Source organism: Sorex araneus, chromosome 1, assembly GCF_027595985.1.
Source record: "Sorex araneus isolate mSorAra2 chromosome 1, mSorAra2.pri, whole genome shotgun sequence".
Taxonomy (NCBI): domain Eukaryota; kingdom Metazoa; phylum Chordata; class Mammalia; order Eulipotyphla; family Soricidae; genus Sorex; species Sorex araneus.
Genome location: NC_073302.1, coordinates 324472083 through 324492616, shown reverse-complemented (window position 1 = coordinate 324492616; position 20534 = coordinate 324472083). Strand labels below are relative to the sequence as shown.

The 20534-nt window shown below is 38.9% G+C and overlaps 1 protein-coding gene across 3 annotated transcripts in view; it reads left to right on the top strand.

The window, feature by feature from the left end:
* MICU3 (mitochondrial calcium uptake family member 3) overlaps window positions 1-20534 on the top strand; it is a 113647-nt gene that overhangs the window by 1370 nt on the left and 91743 nt on the right. The window lies entirely within an intron of this gene.

Here is a 20534-nt window from a genome sequence, read left to right as displayed (position 1 = left end):
ACAAGATAGATATTATACATCTTCCCCCACCGTAGTTCCACCCTGTAAAAGCAAATATCTCTTAAGGAAACCTACTACAAGTTGTAGAGTTTAATACAGCCGGGAAATGCCCTTGCTAGTAGACTTTACTAGCCTTCACTAGCTAGGGCATTTGCCTTGTACGTGCCTGACCCGGTTCAAGCCCCTGTGATCCCTGAGACCCACCAGAAGTGATCCCTGCAGAGCCAAGAGTAAGCCCTGACTACCACCGGATGTTGCCCAAAACGCAAAAAGGGAAAAGAAAAACTCAAACGGGAATGGGAACTAGTAGCACCAACGGCTTGTGCGCTTCTCCGGTGCAGGAGCCAAGTCTGATCTCCAGCACTGTGGGGAGATGCCCCTGAGCAGAGCCGGTGTGCCTCCCGACCCCACAGCAACAATGAAACCGAAGGAGCTATTGGACAGCTCCCGGAGGGAACTGTGAACGTAGCCAACTACTACAGAGAAATGTCAAATGGAATTGTTCAGGTGTGGTTATGTAGCCGATAAGGCAAGGTCTTAAATATAAGTGTAAGTCAAGGGTCAGTGAAGGGACACGGGTTTCTGTTTATCAACATGTTTAATAGGCATATATATGGCCAGGAAATCACCTAGAGAATTGGTCTGTGCAAGACCAGCAGAATGGGCAGGGTTTAGAGAACAGTTTAAAAACCACACTTCCTTTCTGTTTTTAACCACCTCACCCACATCCCCCGTCAAGGGGATAAGGTTGATCCTGCACCAAGGATCACGCCTGGCAGTGCTCAGAGACCTTGTGTGGTGTTGGGGATCCAACGTGGTCTAGCACATGCAAAGCGAATGCCTTACCCTCTGTAATTTCTCTCTGGCATTAATGAAATTAATAAATGAACTTTAATGAAATTATATACTGTTTATTCTTTGTCTTCATGTAAGTGCCTTAGTTACTTTGGTGGAGGTGCCAGTTAGCTCTGGGAAGTTAACTTCAAGTTGCCCTTCATGGCTAATTACGAGAGTTAAATGAGATGATCGTTTCAGCAGATTGATATCCATGTAGGAAACATTCAGTAAATTTATTTTAAAGAACTTCTTAATTTTAGTCATTTACTTATTGGCTTAGTTTATTATTGCTTATGACCATTTCTTTTTCTTGTTTTAGGTGTCAGATAATGGTATTATCCATTAAAGCTGTATCTTACCTTTTCCTGGTTCCAGTCATTCATTTTGGTTGTCAAAGCTTTTGCTCTAGGCATTTTCCCTACTGAAAATGTTAACCGTCTTTATTCACAGTGTTTGGAAATAATCACATACTTTGGTACAGGAATTTTATTATCTTTTGTTCCAGATATTTTGAGGACCCTTTCAGGATGGGAATTCATGTCCAGAAATTCTATATCTCTTTCTTGATTGCTTTGGAGGATTTCTTCACATGTCTGTGGTTCATTTGGTTTTTTTTTTTATTCAGTTTTCATTTAGGCCCTGTAATTTACAATGCTGCCAATAATAAGAGTTTTCAGGCATGGGGGCTGGGGCGATAGCACAGCGGGTAGGACGTTTGCCTTGTATATGGCCGACCCAGGTTCGACTCCCAGCATCCCATATGGTCCCTTGAGCACTGCCAGGAGTGATTCTTGAGTGCAAAGCCAGGAATAACCCCTGAGCATTGCCGGATGTGACCCAAAAACAAAACAAAAAAAGAAAAAAAGAGTTTTCAGGCATACAGTGTTCCAATACTACACTCACACCAGAAGAATCTAAGTGTCCCTCCACTAATGTCTCAGTGTTTCATCTCACCCCTATCCCTTTCCTTTTCAGATTCTTCTATAATCTGTTATATTATTATTTTCTTTCTCTTTTTTTATTTGCTTTTTGGGCCACATGAACCAATGCTCAGGGCTGACTCTTTGTTCTACACTCATGGCTCACTCCTGATAGGCTTGGGGACCATACGGATTGCTATACGGATTGCTAGGGATTGACCCCCCCCCCCCCCCGTCTGCTACATGCAAGGCAAACACCCTACTTGTTGTACTATATCTCTCTGGTCCTATTTCTTATCTATCTTAATGAGCCACTCAAAAAGCTTTTTTAAATGTGGTCTTAGAGGAATTCCATAGAGGAGTTCCATAGAAAGGCATCCAAATTGTACTATTTCATTGTTCTTTATCTCGGTGTCATTGAGCTCCACCAAAGTATGGGAGTGTTGAAGGAGCAGTCAAAATGATGCAGGCACACATGTGTAAATGTGAGTTGGGGGAGTAGCTAGTGATGGACTTTCTTGCTTTATTTAAGCCTATAATTTCAGCTCCACCACTTACTCTGTTTCAGCAGCTTCTGTGTTCCTCATGCTTTAGGCTTCTTAGGGCTGTATAGTAATCAACTAATTAGCAAATTAACTGATTTCTATTCCATCTTTTCCTCCACTCTAACCAGGTAGTGTCTTTTCCTTGTGTCAATTATCATTCCTCAGTCTTTTCAATTTTATAAAACTTTGAGGAATTCTCTAGAATGTGTTGGTTTGGTTACTTTTTTTCTCTTTATTATATCTTGAAATTTATACCTTAAAATTTTTATTGTGATTTTAATGTGTGTGTGTGTGTGTGAGGAATTGAAGGGAAACTCTCGGCCATGATCCTGACAGGTCCGTGAGCTGAGCACATGCTTCCGCAGGGGCTCAGGAATCAGCAGCATCACATGGTCCCTGAGGTGCGGACCAAAACTAAAAAAGAAAAAAGGAAGAACTTGTGGTGTCTGGTTATCATTCTTCATAAATACTGTTCTTGTTGTTGGCTTAATGAATTTTGATTCTGTCTTTGCTTTTTTACATTGAAATACTGTGGTTTATTCTGCTAGTTGGGTGGTTTTTTTATTGGTTATTTATTGGTGGGGAGACGAAAAGACCTATGCATTTGATTATGTCCGTATCTTACATTTTTCTCCTTTCATGGGAATTTCTGGGAATTGAACCCAAGTTCTCATATATGTAGTAAATATTCTGGTCCTCTGGGATACACCCCAACACATTGCATTTTCTTAACTGTTAGTATATCTTATCCATTACTTCTGATTTTCTTCCTATCTGTTTATGTTGAAGGATAGAATTGGATTTTAAGTGAAATTAAATTAATGTAGATACACAGGATGCACACCTGGAACATATACAGTTATGATGCAGTGGTGCTGTAGGAAAGAATAGCAATAGAAATATTTAACATCTCTTGCTGCTTCATTTATTGTGCTTATTTGCTTTTTCTGAGATAGAAAAAATATTTAGATGTTTGTAACTACAACAGGAACCCAGATTTTAAGAATTATTTAACAACATATTATACTGATCATAACACTAGCCTATAAATTATACTGTCCATGTTCTGACAATAATTTAACTTATGGGAGAAAACATCTATCATTCTGTGACGTAGCCTTCAGAATTTTAGTTTTAAAGACACTGCTTCTCTAGCCTCACACGCTGGGGGAAAATCATCCCAGATAGAGAAGGGAACACCAAGTAATGTGATTGGAAACCCCGAGCTGGGAGGGAGATGCACGCTGAAAGTAGACTAGAGACTGTACATGATGGCCACTCAATACCCCTATTGCAAACCATGACACCCAAAAGGAGAGAGAGAGAGAACAAATTGGAATGCTCTGCCACAGAGGCGGAGTGGGGTGGGGGGGATGAATTAGGGGGGTGGGAGGGATACTGGGTTCTTAGGTGGTGGAGAATGGACACTGGTGGAGGGATGGGCTCTCGAACATTGCATGGGGGTAAAACAAGCACGAAAATGTGTGAATCTGTAACTGTACCCTCACTGTGACTCACTAATTAAAAAATCAATAAATTATTAAAAAAGAAATAAAGACACTGCTTCTGAACTTGCTCCAGACCTTCCCTAACTACAGGTTTCTTAAAACATCCCTTCTTATCCTGTCTGTGTCTTCCCTGTGATGACTTTTGCAATTATTTATTGTCTATCTTGTTTGTTTATCGTAGCCCTTTAAGGAGATGAATTACCTTGGTCTTGATCACCTTGATCACTGTCCTTAGCCCTAGTAGTTGAACAAATATGCCCATGGCAAATATTTGCATGGGGTATACACATGGAAAAGGCACAACTGTATTCTGTGGGAACTAATAGTTTAATAGTTGGTTTAGCTAAAGTAGTTATTTATAGCATTCGAATTGGGAAAACTTCAGTCAAGGTCAAAATTCCACGCTTTGGGAGAGCAAAGCACATGACTCTATATTTACTTTAATTGTGTAAGTTTGGCTTGCCAAAAAAAGTTTCTGTGAACATGACATTAAACCTTATTAATATTAATATGAAATGTTGACAAGACTGTCTAAAAGTTTACAGTTTCAGCCTTAAAGCATTTTTATTAGTGTGAAAAAATTTTGTTCCCAGAGTTGTCTTTTTGTTTCAGGTCCAGAATTTTATAATCCGGATTGCTCAATACACTTTTAACAAAACATTTTACTTTTATACAGATCGTATGATCTACTTTATGATTTATTCATGTTAAGCAGCTTCAGGCAACTAAATTAAGTTGTATACTCTTAACTGAATGAGAGAACAATGTTTGTATTTAAAAAATATTTCAATACTAATTGTCAGTAATCATGTGTTCTTAATCTATAAGTAGGCTATAATATTTTTATTTCTTTTACTATAAGTTTCTTTCACTATAAACCTTTTCCAACCTCTTTATAAACTAGCCTATTTTGAGACATGTAGTTATGCATATATTTTCTAGAAATAGTGAAGAATTTATGAACTGTGTAAATGTAGTAAAATTCCTAATAATTTATATAGCAAGTGGAGTCTTTCAAATGGGAAGCTGAAGATAGGTTAATTCTACGTGAAAAACTATTGTATAGGGAGGTAGTTTAGCTCTTCTTTTAGTTTCCTGAGTTACCCTATAACAAATATATCCACCAAATTCAATCTGCATTTATTTAGTGGCCTATTGTCCAGTGTAACAGATTCACACACAGTGTTGAGAATAGGCTCTTTTCCTCAGTAAATCACAGAATAACGTTGGATGAATGGGGGGAGTTTTCTTACGGTGAGTTCTACCAAACTTGGAGTAGTGGGACTGTGCATCTCTTGTCTGGATTGCTACATTTTCTGGAGTTCTAAAAATTCAAACTTGCAGTTGGAATCAGGGTATAAAACTGTTATGACTTTGAATTTCTGAAGAATCACTGTCATCCCTTTGCTCATTGATTTACTCAAGTGGGCACCAGTAACGTCTCTCATTGTGAAACTTATTGTTAGTGTTTTTGGCATATCCAATACACCACGGATAGCTTGCTAGGCTCTGCCCTGTGGGCACGATACTCTGGGTAGCTTAACAGGCTCTCCAAGAGGGGCGGAGGAATCAAACACGGGTTGGCTGTGTGCAAGGCAAATGCCCTACCGATATGCTATTGGCTGTGTGCAAGGTGAACACCCTATCTCTATGCTATGGCTCCAGCCTGACTTTGAATTTAAATTAATAAAATAGTCTAATCTGAAACTCTTTCAAGCTTGGAAATTGTTGAATAATGTACAACAGTCAAGTTGAATAAGTCTTTTTTTCCCCTCTTCTCCTATAGAATCTAGAATCTTGTCCTATAGCCCACTTTAAAGAGGGGGCTGGAGTGATAGCATAGTGGGTAGGGCGTTTGTGGCCAGCCTGGGTTCAATTCCCAGCATCCCATAGTGCATGAGCCAGGAGTAAACCCTGTGCATTGACGAGTGTGACCCAAAAAAGCAAAAAAAAAAAAGTATACTTATTTGTTTAAAATAAAAAATAACATGGCTTCCATTAAATAAAATAAAAAATAACATGGCTTCCATGGACTCACATTGTCAAATAGTTCTGCCTATATAATTTTGGACTGGAATTGAGTACTAAGTAAAATGTAGCTGCCCACATATTTATGCAACGTATAATTTATCTTTAATAATTACTGAGATATTGATTCCATTTTATATCTAGAAACCAAAGAGGACATTTGGTATCATTAAAAGAATTATTAACCCCTAAATTTTGAAACTTCTTTGAGTTTTATTTATCCCCCATTTTATAGCACATAAACGTAGCTTTTAAACTTTTAATAAGACCTTATTTAATGACCTAATAAATTTTAAATCCATAAATAGGCTATAATATTTTTTTAATTACACCTCTTGAAGTCTTGTATTTATAAAACCATCTTTTTCAGAAAAACTTGGCATTTGGCTTTATTGACTAAGAAATACCTAACCACTTACCTACTTGATTGGACACTGAGCCATAGTATTAGCGACATAAACAATATATGCAAATTTAATTGCTGATTGTAATTTTATGACAACAGTAGAGTTCATATACATTTGTTTTTCTCTTTAGACATATGGAAAAAGCAGATTCATCCTTTTTGGAGTTACTTTCAATATTAAGTGCTTTGATATTTTTTATGTTTGAGAGAGTTTTACGTGGAAAGCTATATATCTAATTGTTGACTGCTTGGTTCCCATGCAATTTTTACAATGAAATATTTAATTACAATGAAATTATTTCAATCATGAGATGATCCATTAAGTTTGTCCCTCTCTGTGATTTATTTATATTTATTTATTTATTTATTTATTTTTGCTTTTTGGGTCACACGTGGTGATGCACAGGTGTTACTCCTGGCTCTGCACTCAGGAATCACTTCTGGCAGTGCTCAGGGGACCATATGGGATGCTGGGAATCGAACCCAGGTCAGCACATGCAAGGCAAACGCCCTACCCACTGTGCTATTGCTCCAGCCCCTTATTTTTATTTTAAATTTTTTATTAATCATTTTTTTTAATTAGTGAATCACTTATTAGTGAATTCACTTTAATTAGTGAATCACAAGAGAGTCTCTTGCCCGCACGCCTGGCTGTCTTCCCCGGGGCCCCTCGGAGGGGATGGGCTCCAGCTTCCCTCCCCACCCCAAGCAGAGCTCCTGGCAGCTGAAGACCACCGGAACCTAGCTGCAGCCATGCTGGAGGCTCCTCTCTACATGTTCAGACAGGCCTCATGCATGAAGGTACCGGCAGAGGAACCCAGGTGTGTGTAATCCCATCAACGGCCAACATCCAGAGAAAGACTTAAAAGCAAGTTCTCAGAAGCGAAAGCAGCCGCACAATATCTTTAGCCTACTTCTCCCTCTAGGAGAAACTGGCAATCTTATGAGAGTTTCCTGCCCCCATGGGACAGCCTTGCAAGCTCCCCATGGTGTATTCATATGCAAAATCCAGTAACAAGCTGGATCTCATTCCCCTGACCCTGAAGAGCCCCCAGTGCAACATCCTTAGGAGGGCCAAGTCGAAATAGACTTCTAAGATCTTGGGGAAAGGACGAAATGAGATGTTACTGAGCCCGCCTGAGAAATAGGTGATTAATGGGATATTGTGATATTGTGATTGTGTGTGAATTAGTGAATCACCATGAGGGTACAGTTGCAGATTTACACATTTTCATGCTTGTGTTTGCCTCATACAATGTTCAAGAACCCATCCCTCCACTGGTGCCCATTCTCTACCACCAATGAACCCAGTATCCCTCCCACCCCCCAATCCCACCCCGCCACCCCACCCTTCCTCTGTAGCAGGGTACTCCCTTTTGTTCCCTCTCTCCTTTTGGGTGCTGTGGTTTGCTAAATGGGTATTGAGTGGCCATCGTGTTCAATCCATAGTCTGCTTTGAGCACGCATCTCCCTTCCTGATCGGGTTCTCCAACCACATTTTACTTGGTGTTCCCTTCTCTGTCTGAGCTGCCTTTCCCCCAGCATGTGAGGCTATGGAGCCAACCTCCTGGTACTTATTTCTACTATTCTTGGGTATTAGTCTCCTACTTTGTGTTTTATATTGCACAGATGAGCGCAATCTTTCTATGTCTGTCTCTCTCTTTCTGACTCATTTCACTTAGCATGATACTTTCCATATTGATCCACTTATATACAAAGTTCATGACTTCATCTCTTTTAACAGCTGCATAGTATTCTATTGTGTAAATGTACCAAAGTTTCTTTAACCAGTGATCTGATCTCGGACACTCAGGTTTTTTCCAGATTCTGGCTATTGTAAACAGTGCTGCAGTGAACATATAAGTGCAGATGTCATTTCGACTATACTTTTTTGCTACTTTGGGATATATTCCCAGCAGTGGTATTGCTGGGTCAAATGGAAGCTCAATTTCTAATTTTTTGAGAAGTGTTCATACTGTTTTCCAAAAGGGCTGAACCAGTCCTTTTGGCATTGCCACCAGCAGTGTAGCAGGGTCCCTTTTTCCCCACATCCTCTCCAACAGCGGTTGCTTTTGTTCTTTTGGATATGTGCTAGTCTCTGTGGTGTGAGGTGGTATCTCATAGTTGTTTTGATCTGCATCTCTCTGATGATTAGTGATGTAGAGCACTTTTTCATGTGCCTTTTGGCCATTCATATCTCTTCCTTGGGAAAGTTTCTGTTCATTTCTTCGGCCCATTTTCTGATGGGGTTGGATATTTTCTTCTTGTAGAGGTGAACCAGTGCCTTATATACCATTGATATCAACCCCTTATCGGATGCGTATTGGGTGAATATCCTTTCCCATTCTGTAGATTTTCTTTGTATTCTGGTCATTTGTCTTTTGCGGTGCAGAAGCTTCTTAGTTTAATATAGTCCCATTTGTTTATCTGTTTCCATTTGGTTTATCAGTTGTGTGTCATCTTTGAAGATACCTTTATCTTCAGTATTTAGAGGGTTTTGCCGACTTTGTTTTCAATGTACTTTATGGCTTGTGGTCTGATATTGAGGTCTTTAATCCATTTTGATCTGACTTATGCATAGTGTCAGGTCAAGGTCTAAGCCCATTCTTTTGCATGTGGTTGTCCAGTTATGCCAACACCATTTGTTAAAGAGGCTTTCCTTGTTTCACTTCACATTTCTTGTTCCCTTATCAAAGATTGTATGATCATACATTTGGGGTTGTGCGTAGGGATATTTCACCCTGTTCCATAGGTCTGCGGCTTTGCCTTTGTTCCAGTACCATGCTGTTTTAATTGTTACCGCTTTGTATTAAAGTTTAAGGTTGGGGAGGGTGATGCCTCCCATCGTCTTTTTCCCAAGAATTGCTCTAGCTATCCATGGGGTTTGTTGTTCCACATGAATTTCAGGATTGCTTGATCCATTTCTTTGAAGAATGTCATGGGTATCCTTATAGGGATTGCGTTTAATCTGTATAATGCTTTGGGGAGTATTGCCATTTTGACAATGTTGATTCTCCCTCTCCATGAGCAGGGGATATGTTTCCATTTCCTCTTTTCATGTCCTCTTTTATTTCATGGAATAGCATTTTATAGTACTCTTTGTAGAGGTCCTTTACATCCTTAGTTAAACTAATTCTGAGGTACTTGATTTTCTGGGGCACGATTGTAAATGGGATTGCTTTTTTCATGTCCCTTTCCTCTGTCTCATTGCTTTCATATAGGAAGGTCATGGACTTTGGGGTATTGATTTAATAGCCTGTGACTTTACTGTAGAAGTCTATTGTTCTAAGAGTTTCTTGGTAGAAGCTTCAGCCTTCTCTAGATATAGTATCATATCGTCTGCAAATAGTGAGAGTTTGATTTTTTCCTTTCCTATCTGGATGCCCTTGATATCTTTTTCTTGCCTAACTGCTATTGCAAGTACTTCCAGTACTATGTTGAACAGAAGTGGAGAGAGTGGGCATCCTTGTCTTGTCCCTGATCTTAGAGGAAAGGCCTTAGTTTTTCCCCATTGAGGATAATGCTTGCCATAGGCTTATGGTAGATGGCTTTGACTATCTTGAGGAAAGTTCCTTCAAAACCCATTTTGGTGAGAGTTTTCATCATGAACGAATGTTGGATCTTGTCAAATGCTTTCTCTGCATCTATTGATATGATCATATGTTTTTTATCTTTTCTTTTGTTGATATGATGGATTATGTTGATTTGCGTATGTTAAACCATCCCTGCATCCCCAGGATGAATCCCACTTGGTTATGGTGTATGATCTTTTTGATGAGTTGTTGGATTCTATTTGCTAATATTTTGTTGAGGATTTTTGCATCGGTGTTCATCAGGGATATTGGTCTATAATTTTCTTTGTTAGTGGTGTCTTTGTTTGCTTTTGGTATTAGGGAGATATGTGCCTCATAGAAACTGGGAGAGTTCCTGTTTTTTCAATTTCCTGGAAAAGCTTGAGGAGAACTGGCAACAGGTCCTCTTTTTGAGTGAGATTCTTAAGCACAGGAGCAAGAGTAAGCCCTGAGCACAATGGATATAGTCTCCAAATAAAATAAAACAAAAAACAATTTTTTCAATTTCATAGGTATAATCAAGATTTCTATCTTGCTTCCTATCTAGAAGAGATAAATATGAACATTTATCTACCTGATTTTTATTTTCATTCAAATCCTTTATTACTGGAAATTATAAGTATAGTGGGCACTAGGAATTTAATAGATGAAAAGGAAATTCATGTCCTCTTGCAGTTTACGATCTAGTGTAGCTGGATTGTGTTAGACTGTGGTTAAATACATTATGGGATATAGTAGGAAGAATAGAATGTGCCACAGAATCACTCAAGAAGTTTGGAGACCTGGAATGTATCCTAAAAGAGGTACTATCTGAACTGAAGTTTGAAAGATGAGTATAAATTACTAGAAAAAAAGGGACATAGGGAGAAGTCATTTTGTATCTCTTCCGTTTCATTTTGACTGACTTCACTCAGTGTGATATTCTCTCATTCCATTCATTGCTGCAAATTGTATGATTTTGTTTTTCTAGAGGTGCATAGTATTTCTTTGTATATAAATACCACCATTTCTTGATTTATTCATCTATAGTTGAGCATATTGTACTAAGTGCAACTATGAACATAGATGTGCATATATCACTTTGAATTGCATTTATGTTTTGGAGATAGGTGCAAGAAGTTGTTTTGCTGGATCATATTCCTATATTTTAAATTTTCTAAAATTAAATCACTGAGATAAACAATTATAAAGTTGTCCCTGATTTGGTTTCAGTCATATAATGTTCCAACACCCATCTCTTCCCACCATCAATGTCCCCAATTTTCCTCCTTCCAACTCCCCATTCCCAGTCTGCCTGTATGACGTACACTTTTCTTCTCTGTCCCTTCCCTTTCTCTGTCTCTCCTTTTGGTCATTATGGTTTGTGGTACAGATACTGTAAGGTTAACATGTATATCCCTTTACCTACTTTCAGCACCGAATTCTGGAAATGATACAGAATGATCATTTCCAACTGTCATTGTCATAGTGGACGCTTCTCTATCATAACTGCCCTCACCCTCTTTTCCCAACTTGTGACAAGCTTCTATTACGGGCCAGTCCTCTTGGCCCTGATTTCTATTGTCCATGGGTAATAGTCTCAGTGGGTATTTTTATATTCCACAGATGAATGCAATCATTCTTTGTCTTCCCCTCTCCCTCTGACTCATTTAACTCAGCATGATACTCTCCATAACCACCCATGTATAAGCAAATTTCATGACTTAATTTTCCTAACAGCTTCATAGTATTCCATTGCATAGATGTACCATCATAGTATTCCATTGCATAGATGTACCATAGTTCTGTTCTTTGACACTCAGGTTGTTTCCACTTTCTGGCTATTGTGAATAGTGTTGCAGATGGCATTTCTGCTGGTTTTTGGACCCCCAGGGAATTTTTCCAGAAGTAGTATTGCTGGGCCGTGGGGAAGCTCAATTTGTAGCTTTTTGAGGAATTTATAGCTTTTAAAAAATTGTTACACTTTTATTGGTTAATTTTAAAATCTTAACTTTTTTTAAATTGAATCACTTGAGATGAAGAAAAATGTCTTTAAAATAGACTAGGCACCAGAGGGATAGTACAGCAGCTAAGGCACTTGACATGCATACAGCCAACAAGGGTTCCTTCCCTGGCACCATATATTGTGTCCCCCTTCCCCCAGCACCGTAAGGAGTTATTCCTGAGAGAGCCAGGAATAAACCCTGAGCACAGCTGTGCATGGCCCCTAATACCTTAAAAAAAGGGGGGAAGAAAAAGCTCTTCATTTGTCTGGCATTAAAGATAAAAAAAAAACTAGTCATTTGTGTACTAAACTGAATTTTATGTACTTTTTTTACCTTTATCTTTAAGTAATCATCCTTATTCTCTGATATATTGAAAGATTATATAAACTAATTAAAATGTAGTATAGAATTCAGTGCTTATTGAATTGTCTAGCCTCATAAGTGCTTGCTCATTAGAGATGTTTTCCAAGTTGGGAATATGAAATTCATATTTTCTGCCTTTTTTTGTTTACTAAGTTGCCTTGAATGCACCCATTCCTGGTAAATAAAGATTTCTCCCTCACAAACTTTCTCATTTCCCTTGCACTTTCACATTCTGCCTATAATCTTTCTTCATTCTATTTCACAACCAGTTCTGCTTTAACACAAAATTTCTTCTTTCTCCTTAACAATAACATTTTTCATTTCTTATGACTTTCCTTACTTTATCTTATTACATAGTGCTAAAATTTCAAGTTGCTAAAATCCCAGAGACCGGTTATTGCTTAAAGATTTCTAATATTTGTTTTAATCTTTTGCATCTCAAGAAAGTTTGCCTGACCTGTAATCTTTATACTAACATTCCTATGTGTCATTAGTATAAGCAATTGAATCTTACCAACCAAAAATTTTTAAGACTAAGTCAGTTACTTTTCCTCTTAGGATAGAATGTGCTAACATGCACTCATTTGTGCATATTTAAAAAAAACACATAGTATGTGACTGTTACCCAGGGATAGTAGAAACGAAGACCAAGTTGGAAGTTTGCCACACGTGGAGGGGGAGAGGGCAGTTAGGATAGAGAAGGGACCAATGTGATATTGATAGTTAGAAATGATCAATGGACAAGAACTGAGTGCCGAAAGTAGGTAAAGATATATACATGATAACCTTTAGTACCTATATTGCAAACCATAATGCCAAAGGGAAAGAGAAAGAGGGAGAGAGAGAGAGAGAGAGAGAGAGAGAGAGAGAGAGAGAGAGAGAGAGAGAGAGAGATAGAGAGAGAGAAAAGTGCCTGCCGTAGAAGTAGGCTGGGGTTGGGGGAAGGAAACTGGGGACATTGGTGATGGGAAATGTACACTGGTGAAGGGCCAGATATTGGAACATTGTTTAATGAATTGTCATTGTCTTCCCATTGCTCATCAATTTGCTCGAGCGGGCACCAGTAACATCTCCAGTGTGAGACTTGCTGTTACTGTTTTTGGCATAGCGAATACACCACGGGAGCTTGCCAGGCTCTGCCATGCATGCTAGATACTCTCGGTAGCTTGTCGGGCTCTCTCAGAGGGGCGGAGGAATCTAACCCAGGTTGGCCGCATGCAAGGCAAATGCCCTACCCGCTGTGCTATCACTCTAGCTATCATAAACAACTTTGTAACTATCTCATGATGATTCAATTTAAAAAAGTGCTAGTTCTGATTAATAAAATATACATGAAAAAATGTACCAAGTTTTAAAACTTTGGAAACAGGAATTTTGTTTTGCTTTGTTTTATTTTTGGGCAATACCCAATGATCCTCAGGGCTGACTCCTAGCTATGTCTTCAGGGATTACTCCTGGCTGTGTTTGGGAACCATAAATGGTGGTTGGGGATCAAACCCAAGTTGGCTACATACAAAGCAATTGCCCTACCCGCTGCACTACTGTTCTAGCCCTAGAGACATAAATGTTTCAAACCAAACCATAGATTTTTAGCACTTTCGATTTATCAAAATTACTTTAGACCATTTGGATTATTTTTTTAAATATATTTTTTAGTTTTTTGGTACCAGTTGGTGTTCAAGGCCTCCTCCCGGCTCTGTTCAGGGATCACTCCTGGTGGTGATCAGGGAACCAATTGCTGTACTAAGTCAAAGAAAGTGCCTTACCCACTGTAATAACTCTCTCTCTGGTCCTTGATAAGATATTCTACCAATTTCATCTGGAGATAAAACACAAGTCAAGGAGAGACAAAAATACATTGAGACGCAAAAAGAAATCCTTTAGTGTCAAAAACAAATTCATAGAGCTGTACTAGTTTGGAATAAAATAGGTCAGCTGCAAATATTTGTAAAAACACGTGAACTTTTTTAGATTAAATTTTGCAGCAGTTCCCTACCTTTACTAACTTATATGTCCATTTATAAGACCCTCTAAAGGAATTTGGGTTGTGTTCTGTTTTATAAGCCTACCTGTGATAAATTAGGCAAGCCTAGTTCTTGAGGTGTTGACAGGAAGAACAACAACAAAAAGCCCAATTTCACATTTTTTTCCTCATGCAGGTTATAAAACACAGATACCAGACAGTGGCAGGTATAGAAGGGGTAAATGGATGGAGATACGTTATCTGACTGTAATTCTTAGACACTCATCAGCCTATTCCAGTATTTTTTTTAATCTGCGACTTTATACTTAGTATGATTACTTTTACACAGAAGAGTTCCTAGTGGCCCCTCTCTCCTGAACTTCACAGCTTTTTGTCTTCCAGGACCTCTTATTATAACTGAAGAAACAAGGCTTAAATGCTATACACATAATTTTATAAGACAACTATGGGAATAAACAAACCTCCAAACCCTAAGATTCAGACCAACCAAATAATCAGAACCTATAACATAACAAATAGAACATAGCACAAGGAAAGATTAAAAATTAAGGTCTCTAAAAGAACTGAAGGAAAAGCACAAGCATGGAGTTTTTTGCTAAAGGTGTGCAGGGTCTTAGGGTGGGTAGACTCATGCAGCTTTCCTAGCTAAGTGACTTAGGTCCCTCAGGTTACTAGTATTGTGTCCATCCCATTGCTTGTGTCGCTAGTAGGGTATTCAGCCTGTGTTGTTCCAAAACTGGTCAAACCAGGTCATCTGAACACAATGTTTCTACTTCAGACTAATGGCTTCAACCTTCCAAACTTCTCACAGGGTGATGAGGTATTTTTTGTATCTGAGTGCTCCTTTTCAACATGCCTGTTTCTGTAGGGAAGAATAGGTGCCAAAGTAGCCACACACAGAATCAGTTCACAGACAGATTCTGGATAAAAGTCTACAACTATTTCCACTCTATAAAAACCTTCACAGATTGTTCCTATGTCCCACTGGGAAGGGGAGACCAGACAAGAGAAGGTAGTTTGGGGGTCTGTAACTCTAGAATAGTGGCCACATAAGCATAGTTGATTGACTTTCCCACATTGTTTTAGGCCTGTCGGGTGTGGTATGAAAGGCAGGTGTCTGACTTTAGGCCAGGAGAAAGGGACAATTCCCAGGACAAGAGTTGCCCTATAAGCCTAGAGGCTTTCGTGGAAGTTTCCAAAATGAAGATCAGTTCACTGCAGCTGCAGCTGTATACTCCTAGCCAGGACACCAAACTGTAACTGGGAAGGTTATGGTTCCACAGCCACCCAAGAGCCAGTCAGTCTGGAGATACAGTGATAAGAACGAAAATCCAAAATACATGTGTTGATCCAGCAGTTTCCATTTGTGAGTTGAGAGGACCAATACAGAGTGTTATGAACTATCAGAAATATTAAAAATTTATATGTAACCAAATGATATTAGAATTCACCTTAAGTTTTTTAGTCATCAAAGCTTTTTTTTTTTACAAAACTGTATATCAGGATTCTTGTCGCATGCTGGCAGGTTATAGGGGAGTAGCACTGCGTGTCTTTAGTCTTCTGCCTGCACCCCTCATCAAGCTGTTTGGAACATCACTAAAGATATAAACTGTCCATGTATTGATCTTGAATAGACTGATAACATTTTGAAGGATGTGAAGGAGTCAAGAGAAGTGATCTGAATGTCAGATTTATAAGCTGAAGTTATTCAAATACTAGAGATAATTTTTTAGTACTCCTAGAAGCTAGGAATACTTCTCTCCCGTAGTGTGGTAACATGTTTTCTTTAAGAAATGTTGTAAAAAATATCTGGCAGGGGTCACAGCCAGGGGAGAGCCACGGCGGTTCTCCCCGTCGGCCATGCCCAGGTTCAGGGGGTCAGAGCAGCCCTGGCCACGGGGCAGGTGGAGGAGGAAACGAGGGCCAAGCCAGTTGATTGATCAGTTGCTGTTTATTTCATTCACTCCAGTCTCTCTCTGCTTCACTCCTGGCTCTGCATCATCCCTCCAGCCCACTCTTACAGCCTAGTTAAATCCCCCCAGTATGAGGGGTTGGGGCTTACACATAGGTGTGGTCACAATCAATAGGATTAAAGTTCTTCCCCTCAGGGGATGCTGGTTCTAGGACAGATTCTCTTTCAGCAGGATGACCCACCCAAGGGCTAATCCCATGAGTGTGTTTCTCCTCTCCTGGTCCAGCAAACATATAAGCATTTATAATATTAGTCATTTTGTGTGGACATAGTAAGAGATGCATTAAGCTTATAGAATTGCTCTCCTGGGGTCATCTCAATCTCAGACTACAGTGCTCAGGCCAGATTAGTCTTTCCTATCCCTAGCATGGTCCTAGTCTCACTGTTACTTTTGGATCATGACAGCATTTGTCCATGATCAAGCTCTTAACTTATAGTTAAGAATTAGGCACTTTGGCCAGGCCCATCTCTATGCCAGGGTAGCACATAACTCAGCACTTGCCCTAGGTCCGTCCCGTCCCTCATCGGGACCCTGATTTTGGGGTGCTAGGAACTGAGGGCAACTGCGGTTTAAGTCGAAAGCAGATGCCCGGGAATGAATAATATTCGAAGCCAATTAAATGCCAAGTTACAAAAGTATAATATTGTCTTCTTGTGTCTATACAAAAAGGACATTGCTTTAAACTATTCAAAAAAGACATAAGGAGAGGAGAAAGGCAATATTAACTACAATATAAGTTCAGTGTCCTAGAAAGATCTGACCATACAAATTAACAGATTCTGATTAGGGGGGAAAGCTGATTAGCTGGGGAAGAGAGTATAGAGAATTACAGATAAACAAAGGAATGGGAGTGACTCGGGAGCACCTTGATGGGTGTGACTGGGATAAACCTAAGCTCCTTGTGGCAAGGGGGAAAGGACAAAGCAATGTTATCCTACAGAATGTTTTTATAGGATCTGCAGAGGAAGTGGCAATCAGAAATAATATTGCCCAGTCCAGATAACTGTAGCTTGTGCATTCTTAATTTTGAGAGAGAAGAGTGGATTCCTAGGGAGCTTAATTTCCTTAGAAAAACAAGGTGTTGGGGAATGGAGGGGCCCAAGGAACCTTACTTAGACAATTGGTGAAGCTACTGTGTTGTACTTACTGTTCTACTCCTGGAACAGCACATCCTAGTCCCAAGGCGATTTTCATCTTCACACAGTTTAGTTTATGTTTTGGGGAAATCCGCATCTTGATCCCTTTCTTCTCCATGAAAAAGATCATGGGCAGAATGAAGGAATCTGTCTGCCCATGATCCTTTTGTCCATTTCTAATATGTACTGCCCACTCTAACAGCTTTGAGTACAGAGTTTAAAATACATCTGAGGGACTGGCGAAATTGTATGGCCAGTAGGGTAGTTGGCTGACATGCAGTTGACCCAGGTTCAAGCCCCAGCACCACAGAATCCCCAAAGTACCATCAGGAGTGATCCCTGAGCACAACAGCAGGAATAAGAACTAGTCAGGTGTGACCCCAAAACAAAAATAAAATAAATTCATTCATTTTCTCAAGTTCATTTAATTCTTGGGAGTATGTTTAAGTCAAAGTTCTGCTTTTCAAGGGGAGGATATTATAAAAGAAAACATTCCATTTTTGTACACAAACTGAAAGCTTCTCTGTAACTTTGAATATCAAATTCCTGGAATCTCTCTCCCTGCAATGTACTTTTCTCCAAAATAAATACCAGGTTAAATTACATAATTATAATGCCCTCACTTTTTGCTTATTATCGAGACATCTCTAAGACATCAAATTAATATTTAAAATCTATTTTTAAATACAATATTATTACTTAAGGTAGGCTAGTTTTTACTACCAAACAGACATACCCAGTTTAGTGGATTAACCTTAAATTTTTTTAAAAGGGGGGAAGGGGCACATCCATCAGTGTTCAGGGCTTATTACTGACTGGCTCTGGGATCACTCTTGGCGGGCTCAGAGGACCATATGAATGGCAGGGTTTGAACCCTGGGTCAGCTATGTGCAAGGCAGATGCCCTCCCCACTATACTATTGCGGTGGAGTTGATGCAATGAGAATGTGAATGAATACATGTGGGAAGGTTTGTGGGCCAGATACAGAGATGGCAACAATCCTTCCATCCCTTTTTATTTTCTAAACTGGATCCCATGGATACACCCAAGTGTAAAAAATGCTGGAGAATTTACTTGAATGCCTAGGAAAGATAATTATAAGACAAATGGAGACGTTACTGGGCCCGCTCGAATAAATCGATGATCAACGGGATGACAGTGTGATGATGACAGTGTGTGACTGTGACGTGTGATTTATGTAATTAGTAAAGTTTATGACTCTTTCAAACATCATGTCCTTGACTATTTCAGCTCTAGTGCTAAGAACTGACAATTCCTAGTTTTAAATTTGAATCAAATATATGTGTATTACATGTATATATGTATATCACATATAGCTTTATATAGATTTTTTGTTTATTAGGGTAATTCTCAGCTGTCTGCAAAAATAAATCTCACCATCTTGCTGAAACCTGAAAAAGAATCTGCTTCCTTGTCTGGTTTTCTTGTATGCTTACGCTGCACTGCCCTGACCACCTACCTGACTTAGAGCCATTTTTAAACATTTTGAGTTCTTTTTAAAATTTTTATAATATGCTTCATTTTACTTAGTATTAAACCTTTTGAACTTGACTACAGAGTGTCACCCCAAGATCTACCAAATTCTTTTTAGTGGTCACATACTTATTCGTTGATGTGCCACAATTAGTGATTGTATTTTGGTAGAAAATTTCATCATTTTTCTTATCTCCTAATTAGAAAAAATGCTTGCATAAATACTCCGGGTTCTATGTATGTGTAACTATTTTCTAGAAATAGCTGTCATATTTTAATAGAAATTATCAAATTGTTCTTAAAAATGGTTATGTTATGTGCTATCTGCCAGCAACTATTGAATGTTGGCCCTTCACTTCATATTATTACATTTCATTGTTTATCAGTTTGAGTTTTAAAAAATTTATGGGGTTCTTGTTTTTGTTTTTTTGTGGGTTACACCCACGGATGCTCTTGAGACTGCACTCAGGAATTACTTCTGGTGGTACTGAGGGACAAGATGGATGTCCAGGATCAAACCCAAACGTGCGAGGCAAATGCCCTGCCCACTGTACTCTCACTCAGGCCTCCTAAAAGTTCTGATTATTATAATTTTTCACTTCTTGGTTACTAGTGAGATTTTTTGTTTATTGTGTAATGTTATTTATTTACATATTTTGCCAATATTTTTATTCTTATTTCTTGACTTCTATCTCAGAGAGGCTGCCAAGTTACCGAGAGTATCCCACCTGCACGACAGAGCCTGGCAAGCTCTCTGTGGCGTATTCAATATGCCAAAAACAGTAACAACAAGTCTCACAATGGAGACGCTACTGGTGCCCGCTCGAGCAACAGCGGGACAACAGTGCTGCAGTGCTTGACTTCTATTATTCGTAAGAGTAGGGTTGGGGCAACATTACAGCGGGTAGGGCGTATGCCTTGTGTGCAGCCGACTGGGGTTCAATCCTCTGTATCCCATATTATTTACTGAGCACCTCTGGAAGTAATTCCTGAGTGCAAAACCAGGAATAGCTCCTGAGCATCACAGAATGTGACCCAAAAAAGATTTATTTTAAAAAAGAAAGAAAAAATTTGTAAGATTATTTAATTCTGTCCATATCTTGTAGGTCATAAATATCTTTTCCCTCTACAGTCTTTTAGAAGTATGTTTACAGGACTGGAGAGATAATACAAGGGTTAAGATGCTTGCCTTCCCAACAAGCAACACGGGTTTCATCCTTGGTACCGTATATGGTCCCTCAAGCACTCATGAGTGATTCTTGATCAAAGAGGCAGGAATAAGCCCTGAGCACCCCTGGGTTTTTCCTTTTCCCTCCCCAAAATATATTTATAAACATAACCACATGTATTACTTCATTTTTAACACAAATGTGACCATACTGTACTTAACTACTTTGACTTTTAATCTGTATCATATTGGTATATTATTATGTGAACATATGGGTCTCTCATTCTTGTCTCATATTTGGAGATCCTTCCAAACTTTTCATATCATAATTTATGTTTATGTTGTTTGCTTTATTTTAAACTATTTTTCTTAGCTGAACCTGGCATTGTACTAAATTAACCTTCATGTCCATAGTTTTGCTTGGCTTTTTTGACTCGACTATTGTTTACTTCTATTTTCTTCTGATGTTATCCTTTTTTTGGTTCCAGATTCAAATGCATGCTTAATTTATTTTAATTATTTTATTTATTAATTTATTTTTGTTTGGGGGCCATGCCCAGTGCTGCTCAGGTCTTATTCCTAGCTCTGCATTCAGTGATCCCTGGTAGACCATAT